Source organism: Spermophilus citellus (assembly GCF_964194105.1).
Source record: "Spermophilus citellus genome assembly, chromosome: 8".
Classification (NCBI taxonomy): Eukaryota; Metazoa; Chordata; class Mammalia; order Rodentia; family Sciuridae; genus Spermophilus; species Spermophilus citellus.
This window is the reverse complement of record NC_138189.1, coordinates 121,376,697-121,395,353: the sequence shown is the minus strand read 5'-3', so window position 1 is coordinate 121,395,353 and position 18,657 is coordinate 121,376,697.

Here is an 18,657-nt window from a genome sequence, read left to right as displayed (position 1 = left end):
AATGATAAGAGAGATGATTGCAAAATTTGTGGGACTGGTACAAAATGAAGATGCAAAGCCCTTATTAGAAAATGATAAAGAATTTAAGACAGTGGCAAAAGAACATTAAATCAAGCATAATGCACTTTTTTTTTTCTTTCTTTAGCACTGGAAATTCTACCCAGGGCCTTGCACATGGTAGGGAAGTGCTTACCAGTGAGCTACATCTCCAGATTTTTAAATTGTATTTTTAACACAGGGTCTTGCTGAATTTGCCAGGCTGGCCTAAGACTTGTAATTCTCCTGTCTCAGCCTCTCTAGTAAGTGGGAATATAGGACACTGTTTGAGCACAGAAACTTGTGGGACTACCTGGGAAGTCCAGTCCAAGGTGGCATCTTAAGTATGGTCATTGTGTCTTTAAAGTTAAATTCTTTTTCCTAATTTAGGTTGTGATATCCAAATCAGACCTTTCTGCTGCTCAACCTCAGTCACCTTGACTTGATATACTGTGTTGCTTTGGCCTTAAAAAAAAACAACCTAAAATGTCTTTAGGGAAGAATATCATCCATAGAATTTTAACTATTCTCCAGACCTAACAGTAGAAATAGTTCTTCAGAAAATAAGAATATAAAAGATGAGGATGGGGATAGTCTGACAAAGATCTGTTCAGATTGTTACGTACCTTAAGCATGTTAAAGGAATTTTAAGTTCACTTTTGATCTGAGCTCACCAGGGAGGAAATCAAGACCAGGATTGAAGACTGAGGAACTGACCATTATAAACACAGCCTGTGACCCAGAGATACCTCTGAACTGCTGTGTTGGGACAGTGCACAATATGCTCTGAGTCAACACAAATTGACCAGAATTCTTACCTCAAAAATCCAAAGCAATTAACACATAGGCATTAGGTCTTCTCTAACAAGCACTTAAGAAATGCCAAAAATCAAGGGACAAGTGAAGAATCAGGAAGGTGATTGAATGGCAGATGGTGAGTATCTCTTGCTTCACAGTGCCCAACAGAGTCTGCACCCCAGTCCTTCTCAGACAACTTCCTTTTAGAAGTTGAAAAGTGAAAAAAACAAAAACTACTGGTACATAAGTTAATTCCATGGTTAATGGCTCTAGCAATTTCAGAGGGTGCTGGTGTAGTGTCTTGATGTGTTTTACAAAAATGGTAAGATTAATTGTAAAGGGCACCTGAGATAGTACATCTTGATTCTATTCATCTTATTCACCATTCATGTTTGTTATAGCATTTTAAAAAATAGTCCACATAAACTACGGATTCTCCTTACCTCCCCAATTATAAAATAATTTCAAAAACAGTTTTATAGGGCTGGAGGCTGGAGGGTAGGTCCAAGATGGCTGTAGTTGGGCTCCCTCACTGAGGCTTTCTATGAGCTAAGTTTTTAGTATGTAGCCAAGGTCATGAACACCCTGATTCTGTGTATGTAATCAAGGTCATCAACATTTACTTGTGAGCATGCGCTCACTTACATAACCTGTTGGCAATGTGCCTTCAATGTGCCTGCAAATAAAAAATGGCCAATGGAAGTGATTCAGTGAGTAAATGAACCTGGAGCTGGAGGCTGGGTGCTGTTCCCACCTCTGAATGAAGAATGTCTATTATCCCAACTGCATCTTGCATCTTCTTCCACCTGCTGGGACCCCAAATCTGTTTTCCAGGGTCTGAGCCTGCACCCTGATAGAGGCATAGCTCAGTGGTAGAGTACTTGCCTACCATGTGCAAGGCCCTGGGGTCAATCCCTAGCACTACAGTAAATAAACAAAAACAAAACAACTCCCCCATTCCAGTTTTATAGATAGAAAAACAAGGTGCACAGAGCTAGCTTGACTGTTCCATGACCTACTTTCTGAACCAGAACTTTGATTTTGTTTTTCTAATTGCAAAAGTTGCAGAAAAGGAATAAAAGGAATGGCCTAGTATACCATTTGGTTAGGAGATGAAAAGACGGGTGCCCATCTGAAATATTCTTTGAATTCCTTAAGGCTATTAAATATTTCAAAAGGAGAAATGTGGACAGACAGAAGATTCCCCTCAATTGGGGATGGGGAGAAAGAGAGGCTTGGAGTTGAGCAGTTCTCAGAAATTAAGTTTTACCCTAGTCAAAAAAAGCTTCTACTTTTTTGTTTTATGCCTAATGTGATTTATTTCTTTGGTGGAGCCTTATTAGTATTCTTGGTTAAATGGAAGAAAATAAACTTTTGGAGTGTCTTCACTGAATGATAAGATACGGTGACTCCAAATGTTTCAAGAGCTAAACTAGATAACAGGGCTCTCTGGTGTGGATTGTGAGGGCTGGAGTGCAGGGAACCATCCATGTACCGTGTGTGGACTGGGCAATGTTGGAGCCACTAGGCAGGAAAGTCTAGTATCAGGAACTCCCAGTAGGAATCCGCTGTTCGAGAATGCCTGGTTCATGTGGCATACTACCTAGCTCACTGCTCAAGTTCTAGCAGAGCCCCAGAGATGGGAATGACTCACTGTAGCCCCTCAGCCTCCTGGAGGTGGGTGTGGCTTGACAAATGCCAATCAACCTGTTTACTGCAAGAGAAGTAAGCACTGAACCCAGACTCCTCCCGCGGAAACCTTTTTTTTTTTTATAGTATGGCTAATTTATTTATTTATTTATTTATTTTAATTTATTATTTTTTTTATTGGTTGTTCACAACATTACAAAGCTCTTGACATATCATATTTCATACATTAGATTGAAGTGGATTATGAACCCCCAATTTTACCCCAAATGCAGATTGCAGAATCATGTCGGTTACACATCCACAATTTTACATAATGCCCTATTAGTAATTGTTGTATTCTGCTACCTTTCCTATCCCCTACTATCCCCCCTCCCCTCCCCTCCCATCTTCTCTCTCTACCCCATCTACTGTAATTCATTCATCTCCTTGTTTATTTTCCCATTCCCCTCACAACCTCTTATATGTAATTTTGTATAGCAATGAGGGTCTCCCTTCATTTCCATGCAATTTCCCTTTTCTCTCCCTTTCCCTCCCATCTCATGTCTCTGTTTAATGTTACTCTTTTCTTCCTACTCTTCCTCCCTGCTCTGTTCACAGTTGCTCTCATTATATCAAAGAAGACATTTGGTATTTGTTTTTTAGGGATTGGCTAGCTTCACTAAGCATAATCTGCTCTAGTGCCATCCATTTCCCTGCAAATTCTATGATTTTGTCATTTTTTATTGCTGCATAGTACTCCATTGTGTATAGATGCCACATTTTTTAATTAAACTTAAAAAGTTTTTTCTCAGCAAGAGAAACAATAAGAGAGGTAAATAGGGAGCCTACATCCTGGGAACAAATTTTTACTCCTCACACTTCAGATAGAGCCCTAATATCCAGAGTATACAAAGAACTAAAAAAATTAGACAATAAGATAACAAATAACCCAATCAACAAATGGGCCAAGGACCTGAACAGACACTTCTCAGAGGAGGACATACAATCAATCAACAAGTACATGAAAAAATGCTCACCATCTCTAGCAGTCAGAGAAATGCAAATCAAAACCACCCTAAGATACCATCTCACTCCAGTAAGATTGGCAGCCACTATGAAGTCAAACAACAACAAGTGCTGGCGAGGATGTGGAGAAAAGGGTACACTTGTACATTGCTGGTGGGACTGCAAATTGGTGCGGCCAATTTGGAAAGCAGTTTGGAGATTCCTGGGAAAGCTGGGAATGGAACCACCATTTGACCCTGCTATTGCCCTTCTCGGACTATTCCCTGAAGACCTTAAAAGAGCATGCTACGGGGATACTGCCACATCGATGTTCATAGCAGCACAATTCACAATAGCTAGACTGTGGAACCAACCCAGATGCCCTTCAATAGATGAATGGATAAAAAAAATGTGGCATCTATACACAATGGAGTACTATGCCACGGAAACCTTATCCCTGTCTTTGATGTACTCCCCCTTAAATAAAGAATCGGGACCTTTTTTGAAGTTGTTCAGTTCCAATTCCTATCAGGACTGGAAGACCCTTCAGAGGCTCCCCTTTTTATATCTAATTTCTGGCTCTGTATTTCTTACTGCTTATTTCAGACTTTTTATTTTCCCAGGCAGCTCACATCTCCTGGGCAGGAACCTACTCTGTCGGGGTGCTGATCACCTCGATACTGCAGTATTCCCTAACTGGCCACTCTGGCCAACTCTGGAAGTTCTTTTGTAATTTCATTTCATAGGTCATGTTTTCATCTACCCAGTTTAAGGACTGTGGGCAAGTATAACTTGTGACTTCAGGTCTACCTGTGAAAACAGCTTAAGCAGCTAAGGGAGCATCCCAGGGAGGAGGGGTGTGTAAACGCCAGCATATTTCTAAACAATGGTGCATGTTTGGCTTTTCAAGTAAGAAGTCAGAACCTTCATTTGTCTAAGAGTTTTGCTAATGCAGAATTCTTACTGTCTCCTTTCAGCATTTTCTACACAAACCCAACAATGTGGCAAGTAAAACTTGGGGTACATTCCGCATCTACACAAAAAGGGACAGGCTTGGAATTCTGAGACCATTGATAATGGCCAACAGAAGATTTAGAAGCCCACAATGGAAAGCCAACTTAGCATCTTCAGGATTCTATTTTAATTTCTTTGCAAATACAAAATGCAGACCCTCAGGAGTGAGAGCTGTGGAACTGGTGATGTTCAGAATATGCCTTTGTCTTAATTTATTTTTGATCCATATGACTCACTCATTCCTGTCCTCTGTGCTTCTGGATTTTGCTATTCCATCCAGACATATTAGTGATTTAATCCAGATGTGAGCATTCAGCCAATTGAATTTCTTATTTGTATGCTACATTTAAGAATTAGAAATTTGAATTTGATTAAAAAAGGTGTATGACATTATCATTATCTATTTTAATCTTGAAGATGAGCAATGCATTGTGCTAGATCAGAGTAGTTATTTATTCTATGATTATCTGCTTTTAGTCTATCTTTGAATCTAAAGCTCACTGAAATTTTGCTTTAAAGAGTGAAGGAGGGATCAAGCATCATTTTATAGTGCAGATATGTCCAACTTAATGATGGTTCAATTTATGATTTTTTTGACTTTACAATGGTGTGAAAGTGATATGCATTCAGTAGAAACTACATTTTGAATTTTCATCTTTTCCTGGGCTAGTGATATGTGGTAGATAGATACTCTTTGGTGACACTAGGTCCTAGCAGTGAGCCACAGCTCCCTGTCAGTCCCATGAATACCAGGGAAGGCAACTGCGACTCTCCAGTGGACTATGTTGCCAGCAACATTTTTGGATTCAGGTATTCAATAAATTACAGGAGATATTCAACACTTTTTAAAATATATATAAATAGGCTTTGTGCTAGATGAATCTGGTCAACTGTATGCTAATTAAGTGTTTTAAGCATGTATAGGGTAGGTTAGGCTAAGTTAGGATGCTTGGAAAGTAAAGGGTATTAATGCATTTTTGACTTACTGTATTTTCAACTTATGGAAGATTTTGCAGGATATAAACCCATCATAACTTGAGGAGCAACTGTGGTTACTTTGTTGTGTTTGCACCAGTTGCTTTGTTCAGTTTGGCGGGGTTTAGTTGTTTTGACCTTCAAATCATGACTCCTCCTGTAATTAAAGCCTGGGTGCTCCAGCTCTTCTGGTTCAGCTGCTTTGATTGCAGTAATTGGCAATTAACCAAGGCGGAGCTCTCGTAATTCCCTGAACCCACTACTTTTAAAGGTTTTATTTTCCTCATTAATCTTATCCTCTTTCTAACCAGCAAAACTTCTGTATGGTGGTAAAATCCCAGAACACTGGCTTCCTCCTGGGAGGGACACAGAATGGCATGATGGAACTTTCTGGGACTCTTGACTATATTCCTTCTCTGGAGTGGTTTGGCTTAGAGAAATAGATACAAGCACTGCCTTTATAGTCTCCCAGAGAGCTGCCTAATGCCTGAAGGACTAGGTTTCAGTCTGCTACCTCCTTCCCTCAGCCTGAATAAAATCATGAGGCATTTCCTCTAGAGAGGCTCTGCTGGCATCCAATTCTTGTACCATCTTTTAAAAACATGAAAATGTCCTTATTTCATCTTTGTATTTGAAGAATATTTGCAGGAGACATAGAATTCTTAGTTGAGAGTGTTTTTCCCGCAGCATTTAAAAGATGATGGTCCTCTACTTCTGTTTGCTCCATGGTTTCTGATGATAAATGCTGGAAATATTTTCTTCTGTCATTTCCCCTTGGCTGTTCTCCTAGTTTTCACTTCACTCTAGTTGTCAGAGGTTTGGCTGTGACGTGGTGAGGCGTGGTTTTCTTTGTATATGTCCTGCCTGGGTTTTACTGAGCTTCTTAAATATGAACATTTATGTCTTTCACCAAATTTTGGGAAGCTTGGGGGTATTGTTTCTTTAATAAACTGAATGCTAAAAACTGTCTTATCTCTCCTTGAATTTTATTTGCATCTGTTAGACATTTAATGTTGTCTTCAGGTCCTTAAAGTTCTGTCCATGTTTTACTTGTTTACATTGATTGGTCTTTAAATTCCTGATTCTTATCTCCATTATTTCCATTCTGTTGTTGAGTCAACACATTCACATTTTAACTGTATTTTTTCATTCTAGGATTTTCATTTGGTTCTTTTTTATTGTTTATATTTCACTGTTGAAAAGCCCTATCATTGTGAACATATATTTCTTTGCTTTCTCCAGCATACCTATAACAAGTGTTTTATAATTCTTGTCTGCTAATTGCAGTGTTCAGGTCATCTCCCCAATAGTCTTATTTTTTTTTCTCTTAAGGATGAGTAATATATTCCTTTGAATATCAATTAATTTTGGTTTTATTGTAGACATTATTTATTGTATTGTATAAAATCTTGGCTCTGCTAGATCCTTGGTGATGCTATATTCCTATTAGGAGAGGTATTTATTTAGAACTGGGGTTTCACTGTGTTACCAGGGCTGGCCTTAAACTCCTGGGCTCAAGCAGTCCTCTGGTCTCAGTCTTCTAAGTAGCTGGTACTACAGGCACATACCATCTGCAGCTTCAGACAATTTATTTGCTGGGACTTAGAACTCACTTTTTGGTGGCAGCTCAAATTGTACTTCAGTTAATTTTACTCAGCTGCACTGCTTTGATTCTCTCGTGCTACCTTCCCAGGGAGGCTGGAGATTTTGGCAGAGATCATGTATACAACTTGGTGTAGAATGAGTCCACTTTCTATTGCTATGATAAAATCTCAGAGCATGGACACTTTATAAAGAAAAGAGCTTTATTTAGCTCATGGTTTTGGAGATTGAAGATCTAAACAGCTTTGTATCAGCTTGGGCGAGGGCTCCTTTTCTGTATCATGGCAGGAGAGTATGTGAGATGGAGAGATCATGTGACAAGATAGGAGGACAGAGAGCAGGGAGGACAGTATACTTGTTCTTTTATAACATCCTTCTTGTGTGAACTAACTGGGGTCCTAAGAGAACTAAGAGAACTTTATCCATCCCACAGTGACCTCATTACCTTGGACTATGTACATCCCACTTCTTTTTTTGGTGGTGCTGGGGTTTGAACCCAGGGCCTTGTGCATGCAAAGCAAGGACTCTACCAACTGAGCTATACCACCAGCTCTTACATCCCACTTCTTAAGCTTCCACCTTACAAGGCCACCACACTGGGGACTATGCTTCCTCAGCATGAACCTTGGGGGACACACTCAAACCAGGCCCTGTCATGGCTCTTGTTCTCTTTTCCTGAGACTCCCCTCACTTTCCACTGTATGCAACTGTAATGAACACTGTCTGATTTTTTTTTCCTGTCTAGAAATATGTCATAAATACAAGAATTTTTATGTCAAAATTCTAGTGACTTCACGTGGCACTACCTTCGTTCTACTTTCAAGTTCAAAATCATAAAAATTATAAGCACGATTGTCCAGTGCTGGTTTCTTCCAATTTTTCTCTTCTTTCCAAAGTTTTTCACTCTATGTGCCCTTAGGTCAGTATTTTATTGTATGTTATTCTAGCACAGTTAATAGCTGTTATGTGCGGGAAGATCATATTCAATAGCAACTTACTTAGCTGGGTTGGATGTGGTCACTAGTTTTATTTTGAGAAAAGCTTGATAACCATGATATTTTCAGAGTTTTGGACATTGAAAATCTTAACTCAATTATGGATACATTCTAGACACACAATAACTACTTGTGGGCCTGGGGATATAGCTCAGTTGGTAGAGTGCTTGCCTCGCATGCACAAGGCCCTGGGTTCTATCCCCAGCACCACAAAACAAAACAGAAAAACTACTTTTAGGTTGAATCAATTAAACTGATATGATTAATTTTTCACTAAAACAGAAGGTTGTTTGACCTAACTAAATACATGGGCTGACTTTTGTTATTCTGTTAATCCAGTTTCTGCAACTGAGGAGAGGAAATGATGATTTCTACGTTGATCTCCATGGTTTTTGCTCAGTGGACTCTTCCTTCACTTAAACTAACATTTTCTGCAGACACCTGCTATTGTTTCTCAGCAGCACAAATCAATAAGCTTGGTAAGCTTGGAGAGAAATATACCATCAGTTTTGGAACAATAAGATAAACACTCTGTCCTTGTTCCTAAGAATCGGACTTCAATGAATCAGGTCACTTGGGTAAAAAAGACTGCTTTAGCTTCTAGTAAAATAATAGAACAAATGTAGAAAAACAACCATCCCCATTTAAGTGTTGTAAGGAACATGAAATATGAACAGTAAACAGTCTATAATTATGAGAAACTAATTTGATTGCCTTTTCTGAAAATAATTCAATTACTAAAGTAGTAGTCAAAAGAAATAGAACAGATGTTTGATCCAGTGTCTCATAAAATGTTTTACTTAGCTTAGCTACAGACAAATGAATTAAAATAGATTTTATGGATGTCAATTCAGTAGCAGCAAGGCTATATAGTAGAATCCCAAATTACTTGGAAGATTTATATTTGAACAATACTGTATAATGTGGAATGGAGAAAGTTTATGAAAAATCAGAGAAAGGAATTAGCCACAAATAATTGGAAACCATATGTTGCTCCCAGGGATATTTAAAATATAAATAATATTTTAAAATATTGACTCACTGGAGTATTTATTCCATATGGTCAATGGAAGAAGGGGGCATGGAAGCTCTGATGGCTTTTAAATGTACCCGTGAATTCTCTGATAGTCCTCCTTTTCAAAAAGTGAAGAGGCCTCCCTTCATACCTTCCACTCCCTTCTATATAAGAAAAGGTGGAGCAAATTATGATGAATTACTCTCAAATCCAGGTCATATGAAGCATCACTGCTTCTGCCTTGCTCTTGCTGGGTCCCTCAATCCAGGAAACCCAGCATGTCAAGAGAACCTGATGGAATCCTGCAGAGAGGTTTGTTTTAGTTTGCTTTTTTTTTTGTCTCTGTTACTAAAAGACCCAACCAGAACAACTGTAAAGGATGAAAGGTTTTTTTTAGGGGCCTATGGTTTCAGAAGTCTTAGTCCATAGAAGACCAGCTCCATTCCTTGGGGGCTCAAGGTGAGGCAGAACATCATGGCAGAAGAGTGTGGCGGAAGGAAACAGCTCACATGGTGATCAGAAGCTGAGAGAGAGCGTCTACCTGCCAGATACAAATACATACCCCAAACCACACCCTACACAACTTCAGTTGCCACTCAGTTACTCCCTATCAGGGGATTAAATCACTGATGGGGTTAAGACTCTTACAACCCAATCATTTCTGCTTGGAACCTACTTGCATCTCCCCCACATGTGCTTTTGGGGGACACCACATCCAAACCATAAGAGATGGTGGGGAGGCACTTCAGCCTTCTATAATAACTGGCCTCACTTAGTAGCCATGTAAGTGAACCTTGGTCAAGCCTGGGTTCAGTCAAACATTCAGACAACGTCAGAAGGCCATAGACCTGGCTGATAATGTGACCAGATCCTCATGAGAGACCCTGAGCCAGAACCATCCAGCTAAGGCACTTTCAGACTCCAGACCCACAGAATCTGTGAGATAATAAAGGTTTACTATTGTTTTAAACAACCAAGTGTTCAGGTAATTTGTTAAGCAGTGACAGGAGGTCACAAAGTTCTAGTTACGTGGATTTGAATTTTTACTTGAAAATGGCATGGGAACTTACTGCTCATTAGTTATGTTTAATTAGATTTGCTAACTACCTCCTTTGAGTTTTGGAATACAGTTTCCTCAAATGTGTATTTTTCTGGCAGAGATTTTGTGTAAATGTATGTGTGTGGCATTGCTAGTAAATTGGGAGAATTTAAGTGAGGGTTAAAGAAGATATATAAACTGGTAGAACATTTGCCTAGCAGATATGAGGTTCTGTGGTCAATCCCTAGCATTTTTTTAAAAGGTGTATGCTTTTAAAGATCTTTAGGTAAAACATTTCTATCGATTTGAGTTTTTCTGACTTAAGTGAGTTGCCATTGCAAAGTGAACATACTGGACAGGGCCAGGAAACTCCACCAGTCTTTGCACTTCACTGTAGATTATTTGAATAGATGACATTGCCCAACACATGGCTGACACGGGGTGAAATGGTGAAACAGGGTGTTTGGGAAAGGCAGACTTTTTTGAGCACAGGCAAGTGGTGAGGTAGGCAGGGTTCTACAGTAGATTTGGGAAGCCAGAAAGCAAGGTGAAAAGAATTGAGAACTGAAGCACTTTTATTTCAAAAGATATATAGAAAGAGAATAGGAGATGAGAACAGAGAAAAATGGTTGGGGCCAAAGATCATTATCTCATATGCCAGACCTTGTACCCTTCTGGGTCTCCCTCTTTATGATGGCACAGTCATATTCTTCCTGGAGTGACATTTTTCTATATGTTCTTTCTGTCTCCAAGATTGTAAGCTAAATGGCACTTGGGGCCCTGTCTCATCCATTTTAGCATTCCCTATTGAACAGATTGGAATCATATTAGTATTTGTGGAATTGTGTAGAATATGGAAAACCAAATTTAACACTTTATTGAATGGCATAGAGCCAATACAGCTTGATTTAAAGAACCAGATTTTATAAACATCTAAGACTTGTTGAAGTTATAGTTTATTAAATCTCAATCCCTACTGGGAGTACTCTCCTTGAAGTACAAGAGGAAAGTAGGGAATGGTAAGTTTGGGAGACCTAATCTTAAAAAAAATTACATGGAATTAGAAGAAGAAGGAGGAGGAGAAGGAGAGGGCACACATGTGTATGAGAGAGGATAAAAATGGTGAAAAAACTGCTCAGTGCCATGGTGCCCGCCTGTAAACACAGCTTCTTGGAAGGCTGAGGCAGGATGGTCACAAGTTCAAAGCCTGCCTCGGCAATTTAACGAGGCTCTAAGAAACTTAGTGGGACCTGTCTCAAAATCCAGGACTTCACCTACTTAAAGGGTATATTGTTTATTTGTTTGTTTATCTATTTATTTATTTAACTGATTTTTTTTTTGCAGTACTGGAGATTGAAATCAAGGGTACTTTACCACTGAACTACATGTCCAGACCCTTTTAAAATTGTTTTATTTGGAGACAGGGTTTTACTAAGTTGATGAGGCTGGTCTCAAACTTGTGATTCTCCTGTCTCAGCTTCCTGAGTCACTGGTTTTACAGGCATGTGCCACGATTTTCTGCTTATTGATTTTATTTTATATTGTATTCCTTTAGGTGTTTTGGCTGCAGTACACTAGCATTAAAAGAATAAAGCTTATGTTAAATATAGACATGTATTGCAACAAAAAAAGGAAAAGCAGGAGAACAAGGTCACTCCAATGGTCAGCATAGGCCAGACCACCCAGGTTCTCCAATCCAGACTTTGGAGGGAGCCAGTCTGACTAGCTTTGCCATCACCACCCTCTGATTGGACAGAGTCCTATGGGCTGGACCATCTGGTCCTCACTTGGCCACTCATCCACTCTGTGACCTCCTCTATACAAAGAAGAACCTGGGAAGCTACCTTGAATGAGCAAGGAACCATAGTGTATGTAGATGGCACCCTGACCAAAACGCACATTTCAAATATAAATGATAATTTGAAAGGAAAAGAAAATAAAACAGTGAATCTTATTTATAGACAACCTAAAACCTTTAACATAATGATCCAAACCTGTAACATAATAAATAATAAGGAAGACACTTAATATACTTGCCCAAAAAAGAAATTCTGTTCATGACTTCTCTTTGAGGACTCTTGTATTAGTTAATTCATGTTTTTTTAACAAAATACCATAGACTAGGTAGTTTACTGAGAACTGAAATTCATTGCTCACAGTTTTGGAGCCAGGAAATTCCAAGACAAGATACCAGTAGATTTAGTATTTGAAAAGGGCCCACTATTCCCTGGTTCACAGATGGCACTTTCTCACTGTGACCTCCAAGAGGAAGGGGTGAGGGTGCCCTCAAGAGTCTCTTGTTAAAATGTCACTAATGCCATTTCTAAGGGCTCTCTTATCATGACCTAATAACTTACCAAAGCCCTACCTAATACATTCTGTGCTGTTTTGGATGTAGTTTAACTCTGTTCCCCCAAAGTTTCTTATGATTTGGGGCTTGGTCCTGGGGTGGTGGTATTAAGAGATGCTGTGGAAATCTTAAGAGGTAGGGCATAGTGGGAGGTCCTTAGGTCACTGGGGACATGCTTTTAGAAGGTAGTGCTCATGTGACTCCTTATGTTCTCCTGAGAGGTTGTTATAAAAGGAGCAAGCTTGGCCCCCACCCCGCTCTCTCTGTTCCTGGTTTGAGATGTAATCACTTGCTTGGCTTCACGGATGCATCCACCATTGGTGTTTGCTATGAGGTGATGCAGCTAAGGGGTGGTTGTCACTGAGCCTGTGCCATGCCATTTGGACCCTCAGGCTCCCAAACTGAGAGCTAAATAAACTTTTTTCATCATAAGTAGCCTAGCTTAAGCATTTAATGTAGTGACAAAAAAATTGACCAACACACTGGAGAATAAAATTTCAACATACAAATTTTAGGGGGACACCACCATTCACTTTCTAACACCCTTACGTTATGTTATCAATCCATCTTTAACTTATTTTGGTTTTTCCCCACAATCCTACATTGTATGTGCTGGTGATTTTTCAACTTTTAAATGCACCCTCTTCTCCTGAAGATAAACGGAGGTGTGCATTTATAGGAAATAAAACGGCAGAACCTTTTCTGGCTCCTTGGGTGGGCGTGCAGAGACAGACAATTCCACACCTGACACCTGCTTCCTTTAATACACTTCAGGGTCTTTGCACTGCATCTCTGAAAACCCCTTCAAAATCACTTCAAACCATTTCAGACTTTTCAGGGCCAGTAAATGCTCCCATGGCGTAAATAGTTGTTCCTGTCAAATTGGTTGGATTGTCTTAGGGGAAGATAATATTAATGTCTTTTCCCCTCAGAACTTACAAACAAAAATTCATTAAGGCAATGGGCAAGTCATAGAAACATATTTCTCTGGTGTGCTTCTGTTGTCACATTCCTAGAAGCAAATATCTCTGATACTGAGTTGCTGGCATAATGAAAACCTAAGACGAGGTGGTGCATATCCCAGGTGCCAAGGGCTTCGCTGCATCTCTCCAGGTACTGAGGGCTCATTGAGTTTTCTCATGCTCTTACTAGCTGATAATAGGGTCATTCTTCTCCAGGTCCCAGTGGCCACTGAGACCTGTTTGTGGGAAGCCACTGTGTGACAGGCTCAAGAAGAACCTGACAAGGGCAGCCCCGGAAAGGTAGAGGACTGCGATTTACATTTGCTGTGTGCCTTGCCTCCGGGGCCCAGCTTGATGCTTCAATCCAAGAGGCTCTTGAAAAGCAAAAGGCAGCCACAGGCGAATAGGGGAAGCAGAACAAATCTGTTAAATGCAAAGGTGTTTACTCTGCATCCTGCCCTTAGAAATGCTGGAATCCCACTAGGGGCCAGAAGGGAGCTTATAGAAACATATTGTGAGCAGAGCAGACAGAATGTAGTGATTTTCAAAAATCTGCTGTAACCTTCTGGTTCATTTTGTTTCCCTGAGGGGAAGAGTGAGAGTTTTTCTATTTGTCCTTACAGAGGAGTTCACATTCAAATAAAGCTCTACGGGTGAATGTGTGGAGAGAGTGTTTCTGTTTCCAGTGTGAGGATGATTTTCGAAACCAAGATGTGTTGATTGGTGATGGAGAGCATGCTTAGCCAGTCTCCAGGCAATCTATGCACCTGCTGGAACAGACTTACTTTTGGATGATGCGAAATGAGCTGTTTTGACATTCAGCAAAGTAAATGCCTAGTGATTAAGAGTACAGACTTGGGAGCCAAACTGCCTGGGCTTCCCAGTATGGGACCTTGAGCAAGTCATTTAACCTCTTTGTGCCTTGGTTTTTCCTAATCTTTGAAATGGAATAATAACAATATTTATTTCATAGGGTTGCTATGAAAGAGCCCAGATTTGCATACCATTTGTTACACACAGACATTACACACACACAAAGGTACACAAAGATGTTATTGTAGTGTCGTCATCATCCAACTTTTTGACCTTTGACAAGCCCCTTAACTTATGTGGCTGTGCTCAGTCCTTCATCTGTAAAATACAGGGGGTCAACCACGCTCTGTACTAGTAGAACAGGCTGTGATTCTGTCATGATGTTTGGCATTGGTGGTAAATATATGAAGAATATTTTGGACATGACAAACAGAGCCCATGTTTCTCTAGAATCGAGTATGGATGATTCAAGTGCCTTTCCATTCTCCTAGTATTTGAAAGCTTGGGAGGTGTGAGGGGAATCTGGGATGCAGGAGTTAATCTGCACAGGCGTCTGCCACCACTGTGGATAACCTGGTCAATGTTAAGATTAGGAAGTATCTATCCCTTATCATAAGAAAGGAAGAGCCAAAGATTTAAACATAGCTGGGAAGCTTAGCAACTATCCAGGCTGAAATGAGTATGTAGTTGAGTATGGGTTGTTAAGCAAACTTTCACTGATACCCTCTGGGAAGGAACTGTGAAATAAACCAACTGAGCTGGGATTTTTTTTAATGTGCTATTTTTTTATTGATTTTTAAAAATATAAGACAGTGGAATGCATTACAATTCATATTACACATATAGAGCACATTTTTTTCATATCTCTGGTTCTATACATAGTATATTCACACCAATTTGTGTCTTCATACAGGTACTTTGGATAATAATGATCATCACATTCCACCATCATTTCTAACCCCCTGCCCTCTCCCTCCCCCTCCAACTCCTCTGCCCTATCTAGAGTTCGTCTATTCCTCCCATCTGAGCTGGGATTAAAAAAAAATATTTTTAGCAAGGAAAAATTCCACAGTATTTGGATAATTCACTTTTTTTTAAATTGGAGAAAGTTTATATTTTCAAGTTGGATGGAAAAAAAAAGATATAGCCAAAGGGCCATACTATTTCACTGGAAAAAGAATAAAGTATTATCTTTTATGATGTGTAACTTAAATCAATTCTGACTATCTTTTAAGATTCTTAAAAATATTTTTTTCCCATTTCCACTCTCCCTTTATTTTTTAGTTATAATCAGAGGTGTGTTTTAAGAATGACCTTGGCTTTTGTTAGTGGCTTCCAGCTCTCTGTGAAGAAAAGAACAGCCCTGGAAAGGGGCCAGGGAGAACCAAGAAGTCAGTGTAGATTTGCAAATATTTTCTCAAAGGTTTAAAGGTCACTAAAGTATTAGAAAGTGGAAGAAAGGATCAGTTAAAAGAAAGAGCATCAACAAGAAAAATGAAAACATTAAGAGAGAATACACAGAGAAGCAGAAAAAATTAATTAAATTCAAGTCTACGAAAGGGTCAAGATGTTACAAGAACCACATTGAGTAGAGAGACTTTCAGAGGGGATGAGACATCCCAATAAATAAAACACGGGAGTGTGATGAGACTTAAAGTGGATAAGGCTGTGAATTTGCTGTTTTCTAAACAGTCTGATGTTCAAAGCTTAGGCAAGGTCGTTATCATTAGAAAGTCATGGAGACCTTTTTCAAAAAAGTCTGGGATATTGTATTCAGTTTGAGGCATTTCACTGCCAGGAAGATGAAGGCAAACAGAGATGGGAATTCAGAGTTAAACACACAAATGCACACACACAACAAAAAACATCTCAGGGTCCAGGGAGTATTGACTTTTCAAGGGAAAGTGTGAATAAATAGAATAAATAATAGCTTGGTTTGCAACATCTAAAGAAAGGTGGTGATAACAGTGTATGTGTCTAAAATTTAACAGTGCAAAACCACAAGGTAACAAGTGGTGTCTCACTTAATTCCCATAAATTTATTTAGTAATCAGTGGGATTCTATCTTTCACATTAGTAACATTCACTAATAATTAGCACATGGTCATTTGTTGTATATATGAAGCACGTGTGTATGCACATACATCTATACAGCTATTAGGCTAGTAAGTATCCTACCTTCCCTCTTCTTTCTCCTCCTCCTCCTTCTTTTCCTGCTTCCTTTTTTTTTGCCATGCTGAGGATTGAACACAGGGCCAAGTGGACACTAGGCAAGTACCCCACCACTGTGCTAAGCTCCCCATTTTCTTGTTGGGTTCAACTCTGAGACTATTGAAAATGGAATTTCCTTTATTTTCTTTAAAGAAATTTAAGAATCAACACTTGATAGGCTGAACTGAAGCTTGCTCGTCTCTGCTCTGGCTAAAGTAAGCTGCAGTTAAATCCCACAGGGATATCTAATACAATCATTTTGAAGGTTCGTTCTTGCCGACAGTGAATTATTGAGTAGAGTGGGGTGGGGAGGTGAGATATTGCTAGTCTTTACAATACTTAGGGAATTAGGTAGATGCTATCGCTTTACTCTTGCTATGAAATAGATGAGAAACTCCGTAAAAGAAACTGGGATCCACTGAAGTAAATAATTTAACATATAGGAACGGGTGAGAGGCTCAAAATATATAGATTTAATATGGTTGCAGCTGAGATGGGGCTTTCTCCCATTTCCAACTTATTATCCAGTCACTCTTTCCTTATCCTATTTTAAGCTCTTTTTTTTTTTTTTGCATAGTAGGTGCCCTAAATAAAAACTTATTCAATAGACAGATGCTAATGGTTTTACAGACGGAGTAGTCCAGGGAGGATAAGCTGTGGGTTTTTAAAGCGGTGGGATGTTTTTAACGTTATTTAAAGTCCTTTCTGGCTGTGTAAGCCATAGATTACCTTGTGCCATGGTTGGGTAGCTATGTATGTTCAATCAATGGGAGCACTGGGCTGAGGAGTTAAGCAAATGTTGTTTTGTGCTGCCAGATGGGCCTCAAAATGTAGCAGTCCCCGTGTTTATTACCGACGCGTCTTTTTCAAGAAAATATAAAAAAAATTCATCTTCTCTGTCAGCACGAGACCACTGAATCATTAAAACTCACCAGCACAGAGTGTTAACAGAGAAAGATGTTACCCTCAACTATGGATTTAATCATTGCATGAGGAGGGGTTTTTCAAAACGATCTGGGATTAATGTAATAAAGATGACATTTAGTGCACAACAGGTACCAGAGACGCTCTCACAACGAAGTGCGGTGAATCGAATTTGGGAACGTGGCAGTTAACAATCTGATAACTGGAATTAAATGTGGAAGGTCCAAATTAGAAATGACTGTAATGCCTCCTTGTGGCCAGCAGGGGTCACCCAATCACCAGAAAACTAAGAGGAGGCTGGAAAGTTCTCAGCGGAGAAGGGAAAGGGCTCCCATGCAAGATAGCAGGACGCCTTAAGGAGCCGAGCTGAGAACTCCCTCAATCCTAAGTTAACCCTGAAAACCAATCATTTGCTTCCCAGAGTGATATTTTTCTTTGGGTCAAGGAAGAACACCTCCAGGCCATCTCTAGGGCACTGCTATGCGTAGGGGAGTGAAGAATAATGGAGTCAGTTGGGGCAGGAATTAAAGAGAGTGGATGGAAGACCCCCAAGGGGGAGAGACTCCCTTTGAGTTCAGATGCTATTGATCTAAATTCAGAGACCCAGAACACAGAGCCTGGCCTCCAGTCAGGCTTCCTTTGCCATGTTCAAGTACAGAAGATTAAAAAGAGTCCTGACCCCTTATGTTTCAAAGGCTTTTGCCAAATACATTTTTAAAAAATGGTTAAAAAAAAAAAAGTTCAGATCACCAGGTTTTTCCCCAGTGATTCTTCCATTCTTCTTCTAGCTGCCTATAATACTTCATTTGCTCTTTAGTGTCTGCCTTAAAAACCCGGGTGCCTCCGTGGATTCTTTGTCTTTGGATTCCTGAACCATTGTTTGAGAAGATCCTTAAGAGGATGTGTTAGTAATAAAGTTAGCTGCCAACATTATCCAGAACACCCGTGTGTCATGTTTAGCCCTAAGATCTCATTGACCCTAGTGTGTCTGAAAACCTGCAAGAGTGGACACTGTTTAAGGATGGTGAAACCCAACTTCACAGAGAACAAAAGAGCCCCAGTTTCCCTGATGCAAATTCTTAACACTCATGCTTTTGGACCATTAAGTTTCAGACTAGAGGAAGCAAAGGAACATTAAAATTCAACCTTTCCAATGCTGAGATTCTTTCTGTGGCATCTCCTTTTGCTGGTCACCTTGCTATAGTTATATATTGCTTGATGGGTACTCATTCTGTCTCGTCAGCTCTGTAAAAGGGTTCTGCCTTCTCATTAGCCAGAAAAAAAGCATC